General features: G+C 32.1%; 1 long non-coding RNA gene across 1 annotated transcript; it reads left to right on the top strand.

Annotated features, from left to right (window-relative positions):
• The first annotated feature begins 533 nt into the window (after positions 1-533).
• On the top strand, positions 534-2,240 carry LOC130472290 (uncharacterized). Its single transcript, XR_008932362.1, has 3 exons — positions 534-716; positions 799-897; positions 2,152-2,240. It is a non-coding gene; the product is annotated as an uncharacterized lncRNA (long non-coding RNA).
• Positions 2,241-7,354: the final 5,114 nt, after the last annotated feature.

Raw genomic sequence — 7,354 nt, 5'->3', positions numbered from 1 at the left:
TATATGTGAATTCCTCAAAGGTGATATGCTTAATATTTCAATGATACAAGTCTTCATGAGGTAATTAATATAGTTAGTTATGGTAATGTATTTATTAAGGTAAATGGTTTGCCAAGTTTCGATTATTCATATGTTTGCTTGTTCTTTAGGTCTCTTCAGTTCGATGATTTTAGTTCGGATAGTCATATTGGGTGGTTGGATCCACAATCAATAAGTGGTGCTAGTTGCATGAACAATCGAGCCGAAGTCAGTCAATATCTCGATGACGGTATCCGTCAATGCATAAAAGCGAAAAACAAGTTCATATTAGCCCCGTACTTTGAAGAGTATGCCTTTGCTTTAATATCTTTATTGTCCTACATTAGTGTCGATTATAATGATATTTTGTGATTGTTGTGGCATATTATGGATTATTAAACCACTCTTTTGTGATTACAGCCTCCATTGGATGCTCCTTGTGATATGTGTTTTAAGCCACACAATTTATCAATTTGATTCTTGTCGTCGAGATCCATTACGATCCGTGTTGGTCAAGTCACTATTGAATAAGTACATTCCGTATTTAGTTTTTTTTGTACATATCAAATAAAACTTGCAATCATATTTTACATTCAAGCATTTAATGTTAATTAACTTCCAATGAATTGTGGAATTGCAGAGTGTTGATGAAAATGAATGTCAAAAAAAGCGCACTTCCTCAATGGAAATCAGTTAAGGTAAATAAACTTGTTCACTACTTATTGTATGGCCAAAACAATTACATTTCCTATTATCTAATTTATGCTGTCCTTAATCTAGTACGCCCAACAAGAGGGTGGGGTCGAGTGTGGCTATTACGTGATGAAATTCATGCATGACATATTCAAAAGTTGCAAGGAAGTTCAAGATCTGGAAAAGGTACATAAAATAGCTTATTTATGATGTATTATTAGGCTAGAAATTAGTTAAAAAAACTATTCGCCTATAATTGGCATGAACCGTCGAAAATGAGTCTTATAAACATATAACTAATCATATAAATCATGAAAAACGTTTAGAATATGGAAATAGGTTCGTTTGTTGGTAGTTGGGATCGAAAATGCCATTTTTGGTCATAAATGACCTATATCGTCCCAAATGAGCCATAGGCGTGCATAACGAACTTGAAATGAGTCTTATAAACATATAACTAATCATATGAATCATGAAAAACGTTTAGAATATGGAAATAGGTTCGTTTGTTGGTAGTTGGGATCGAAAATGCCATTTTTGGTCATAAATGACCTATATCGTCCCAAATGAGCCATAGGCGTGCATAACGAACTTGAAATGAGTCTTATAAACATATAACTAATCATATGAATCATGAAAAACGTTTAGAATATGGAAATAGGTTCGTTTGTTGGTAGTTGGGATCGAAAATGCGATTTTTGGCCAAAAATGACCTATATCGACCCAAATGAGCCATAAACGTGCATAACGAACTTGAAATGAGTCTTATAAACATATAACTAATCATATGAATCATGAAAAACGTTTAGAATATGGAAATAGGTTCGTTTGTTGGTAGTTGGGATCGAAAATGCCATTTTTGGTCATAAATAACCTATATCGTCCCAAATGAGCCATAGGCGTGCATAACGAACTTGAAATGAGTCTTATAAACATATAACTAATCATATGAATCATGAAAAACGTTCATAATATGGAAATAGGTTTGTTTGTTGGTAGTTGGGATCGAAAATGCCATTTTTGGCCATAAATTACCTATATCGACCCAAATGACCCTTAGGCGTGCATAACGAAGTTGAAATGAGTCTTATAATAATATAATTAATCATAAGAATCATGAAAAACATTTAGAATATGGATATAGGTTTGTTTGTTGGTAATTGGGATCGAAAATGCCATTTTTGACCATAAATGACCTATATCGACCCAAATGAACCATAGACGTGCATAACGAACTTGAAATGAGTCTTATAATCATATAACTAATCATATAAATCATGAAAACGTTTAGAATATGGAAATAGGTTCGTTTGTTGGTAGTTGGGTTCAAAAATGTCATTTTTGTCCAATATAATTGTTTTCGCAACCAATCTAATTTTTGTTTTCGCATATGAAACTTAATTTAATTTATTGGTTTGCATGTACGGTGTTCTTTTAAAGGTTTTCAAAACTCCAAGGGAGGAGCCCTTTACCAAAAAGGAGTTGGATGAAGTTCGAGACAAGTGGGCTATTTACTTCAACGATTGTGAATTACCCTCAGTGTAATAAATAGAGCAGACTTTCAGTTATTCGTGACTCTTACATTATTTTGTTATTTATCGATTTAATTAATTACATTTGAATTAATTAGGTAATATTATTGGAAATTTGAAATTTATATCATTTTTGAGAATGTCGAGCTGATGTTTGATGAAACAGAAATTATATTGCAAAATCAGAAATTATATTGCAGAATATTAGGAATTATATTGCAGATTTTTTTTTTTAAAAAAAAAAACTCAAAAGTTGTCTTGTTTGCAACAAGAGCAACTTATGTGCAGCTTATAAGGTGCCCTTGTTTGCAACAAGGGTACCTTATAAGTTTCACATAAGGTGCCCTTTTTGCAACAAGGGCACCTTATAAGTTTCACATAAGGTGCCCTTTTTGCAACAAGGGCACCTTATAAGTTTCACATAATGTGCCCTTGTTGCAAACAAGGGCACCTTATAATATTATAAGTTGCCCTGTTAAGGGCAACTTTTGATAATTTTACAAAAGTGACCCCCCCATTGGTGGCACTTACGAAGGGCAACTTATAAGCCACTTTTAAGAGCAACTTATCAAGTTTTTTCCTCTAGTGAAGACTCGGATCAACTAACTAAATTGGGAAGTTTAATTTTTAGGTTAGGCTTGTAATATTAAATGTTTTATTACGAGTAATCATAAAATAATAAAAAAAAAAAACATAACAATTTTTCTAAATTTTTTCCAATTGCACACACCTAGCCTTAAGTGGTAGACTATAGATCTACCCTACTAGTCTACTAGTAGACTTACACGCCTAAGATAAAGCACTCAAGTGCTACACCTACTTTCACACTTTCCCACAAGAGCATGCAAGTCTTTTCATCTCTTTTACGGTACAAGTAATCATTTTTACCAACAACATTTGAAATATACTATCTCTCTGTTTTTTTATTATCAATCTGTTTTTAATATCACATTGTCGTAATTTAACACAAACAAAAACAACAACAACAAAGATAGGTTGGGCGGGTAAATAAAAGGTGAAAGGTAGTCCAAGAGTCAAAAGCTAAACACTTCAATACTTCACTTCTATAAATACTATTTACTTTCTCCATTTACAAACCACTTTCTCCATCCTTTCTCTTCAAAAAACACTAAACTCCCTTCTATATTTTTTCTTCCAAACACATCTTTGAGTAAGAAATCTAGCAATGGAGCCACTTTATTTTGTAGCAAACATCATTTATCTAGTTTACCTCATATGGAAAATTGCCAATTTTATAAGTGTGTTTAGTTTATTTTTTTTTCACAAAAATTCATCAATTGCATGTTTAATTTTGTTCGAAATTTATTTTACTTTAATGTTTGCATGTCTAGTTTATTACATGTTTAATGTTGTTCAAAAATCATTTTGTTGGTTGCTAATTTTTTTTGTTGAATTAACCGAATTTAATCTCATATGGAAAATTGCCAATTTTGTAAGTGTGTTTAGTTTATTTTTTTTTCACAAAAATTCATCAATTGCATGTTTAATTTTGTTCGAAATTTATTTTACTTTAATATTTGCATGTCTATTTTATTACATGTTTAATGTTCTTCAAAAATCATTTTGTTGGTTGCTAATTTTTTTGTTGAATTAACCGAATTTAATAAATTAAATTTTGTTTTTACTAAATTTTATTATTCGAACAAATATTTGATGAGTTGTTATAGTACAAAATAATTTTTTAGTTTTAATAAGTTAATGTTTCTCATAATTTTTAATTAATGTCAACAAGATTATTAAAACTTAAAAATTTTGCTAATTACATTTTTTTGTGGTCAAAATTTGCTAATTTGCTAATTGTTGTTTATTGACAGACGATCAAGGTTGCAAGGGTGCTCAAGATTATGATGGACCATATTTCCGGGCATCCACCGCCTCCACAACACGACGATCTTTTTAACAAGCTCTTCGAAAATTTCAACTTCTAGTAGCGTACTTACACTATTTAGGTTAACTTAGTTGTAATTTTCAAAATCTACAACTATTACTAATTAATCGGCTATTAAAGCTACCTCTTATGACTAATTTTTTGTAACAATATGAATGTCAACATTTTAATATTAATATTATTTTATTTCGTCTAAATCCCAAAATATAAATTGTGCATTTGTTACATTAATATTACTCGTACTTATAGAGAACATCATGTTAAGTACAATTTGTTTTTATAACTGCCAATGGCTTTGCCTCACTGTCAACTTGGTTACCTAAAGTGCCTCGAAATAGAGACTCCCATTGTCTACAATGTCACGGGTTGGATTCCAAAGTAGTGCATAAATAGCATTCTATTTTTCGAATTGTTCTTTTTTTTCGTTTTTTCATTTTTCCTTTCAGTTTTATATTTTTTGTGTTTTAAAACACATGAAATTTTTTTCATGCACAGCTTCTGAAGCAATCAAGTACTTTTGACATGCAAAATCTGTCAACAAAAGTTCTGAAATATTTCTGTAAACCTGTCACACACACGTCTTCCCTCCCTGCTCCCACACGTCTTCTTCTTTGAAAAAAAAAGTCACATAAAGTGTGTGTTCACACTACTTTTTTTTTATATTAAAAACACAATATTTTATAAACTAAAAACTACTAAATATAAACCTTTATTATCTAACATAAAAATATACCTTGCAATATAAATAATAACTTGAAGAAAATACCTCAAACGTATTTTTTAAAACATTTTTAATTGATACGAAACATAATGAATACAACATTGTTAACTCCGCCCAGAATTTAATCAACTTCATCGTCTACCTTCATCCAAATTGGATCCACAACTAGAAAAATTATCAAAAATACGTTAAATCAGAAGATCAACCACAATTAATCAAATAAAAACATCGTATTAAAGAAATTAACAAAACTAAATCAAATTAAACATCCGAAAATCAATGGTGAAGGCTCGAAAGAAATACCCCAAATTGGATTTTCTTCTTCTTATAAATCAAGGATGAATGGAAATTTACAACAACAAACAAATCTAAGATTTCAGAATTGAGATCAAACTTTTGGCACTACTTTGTAAACATCGACCAAAAAAAAGGAAAAAGAAATTGTTAGGGTTTGAATTTGAAATTCAAACCAAAAACCAAATTTTGGGGAAATTTTGGGATGACTCATACGATGACATGGCTACGCTGATGTGGCTTGGACCAGTAGAGGAGCAGTGTATGCTTGGCCCACATACACACAATGTATGTGTAGCCTTTGCGTGGTCGCACCCGTTAGTTTTCATTATTGATTAAAACAAAATCCGAAGCAATAACATCATCTAAGATTTATTTATTTTATTTTGGCAAATTTGTCAAAAACAACCTTTTAAAACCATTTTCTTGCGAGAAACAACCTTTTAAAACAATTTTCTGTGAAATCAGACCTTAAAGTAAAATTAATTTGCGAAAGACAGCCTTTTGGTGTTTTCAGGCGTTGACCAAGGACTTTCCGGTTTGACTTGGACGCTTTTACTACTTGCACCCACTCTACCTCCCTTTTTTCCCTCTTAAAGCAATTTTGTGCCAGAAATTTAAAAAAAAATTCCCAAGCATTTTGTTCTTCTCTGTTCATCTCCCCCCATGAATTTTTTTTCCATCTCTTCCTGCTGAATTATTTGGGTGAAATTGGTTGATTGCTTCTCAATTAAGTCATTATCGACACTCTACCACTAATTTTTGGTAAGTTTTGTACATTAATTTTACCTAATTTTGTTGTAGGAAAGTTAGGGTTGAATCTTAATTTTGCCTAATTCCCAAATTTGATGGTTGGAGCTTCATTAATGGCGGTGTAGGAGTTTCTTTGGTTTTCCAGAAATTTTGCCTAATTCCTAAATTTGATGATTGGAGCTTCATTAATGGCGGTGCAGGAGTTACTTTGGTTTTCCAAAAAAGTAAATTAAATAATGATCCACAAACACAACCAATTAACACAGTTATTGTGGAAGAAAGCAACCTTGTTGTGAGCGACCATAAACTAAGGTTAATGGTTTGTCTCCAGTTTTCTGTTCCGTAGATTCAAGGCAAACTGGAACCAAACATATTGAAGCTTAATGAACAAAATTCGTGGGGTGGAGCTTCATTAAGTTGGAGCTTCATTAATTTTGCCTAATTTCCAAATTTGATGGTTGGAACTCCTTTGGTTTTACAGTTTTTTTTAAGGTTTTTAAGCAATTCCCTTTTATATGGAAAGAAAAGGGGGGGGGGGAAAGGGTGTGAATAAGAAATTAGGAGAGCACGTGACCGGCACAAGCCAAGTCAACCCGGGAAATCCTTGGTCAACACCTGAAAACACCAAAAGGTTGTCTTTCGCAAATTAATTTTACTTTAAGGTCTGATTTCGCAAAATAAATAAATTAAAAGGTCGTTTCTCGCAAGAAAATGGATTTAAAAGGTTGTTTTTGGCAAATTTGCCTTTATTTTTTTTAAAAGATGGTGTTTTCTGCCCAAGCGAGTCGGCTACACGATTGTTGAACCGGCAAACAACCCACAAATGAAAAGAGCAAAAATACACGTGAGGTACCAAATAGTGTTGGCCCGAATGTTCTATTGGCCCAAAATTCTGATAAATCTTCATCGTATGAATGTATGACCCGTTGTACACTGTAGCTTATGGGAAATTTTCTACTAATAACTGGTTGTACCATATTCTATTTCTTAGCCAAATTATGCAGCTTGTTTCAACCTTGGTAACACTAAGGTAGTCAGGTCTACATGGTAGAAGTTCTAGCTCTTCATAAAGGGCATCTTGAAGCCAACAACATTAGCAATCTCTACATTGAAGGCAACAACCTATTGCAATTAAAGGTAAATGGCAATCCCATGAAGCTTCAAAACATAATGCATGACATCAATCCTCTTCAAATTCGATACGGCAACATCAACCATATCTACAGAGAAGTAAATAGAGGAGCAGATTGGATAGCAAATGTTGGTCATCTTACAACAGATTTTATGTATATTCAGAATAACATGGTGAGGTTTTAAATTCTATTGTAAACTAGTTGTTGGACTGTGCGCTAGCGCGCACAGTCCCACAAGATATACAAAACTGTCTTGTAAAAATATTATGTAAAACACGAGCATTTATAAATGTATGTAAAT

Source organism: Spinacia oleracea, chromosome 4 (genome assembly GCF_020520425.1).
Source record: "Spinacia oleracea cultivar Varoflay chromosome 4, BTI_SOV_V1, whole genome shotgun sequence".
NCBI lineage: Eukaryota > Viridiplantae > Streptophyta > Magnoliopsida > Caryophyllales > Amaranthaceae > Spinacia > Spinacia oleracea.
The sequence above is the reverse complement of the archived record's forward strand: the minus strand, read 5'-3'. Positions and strand labels throughout refer to the sequence as shown.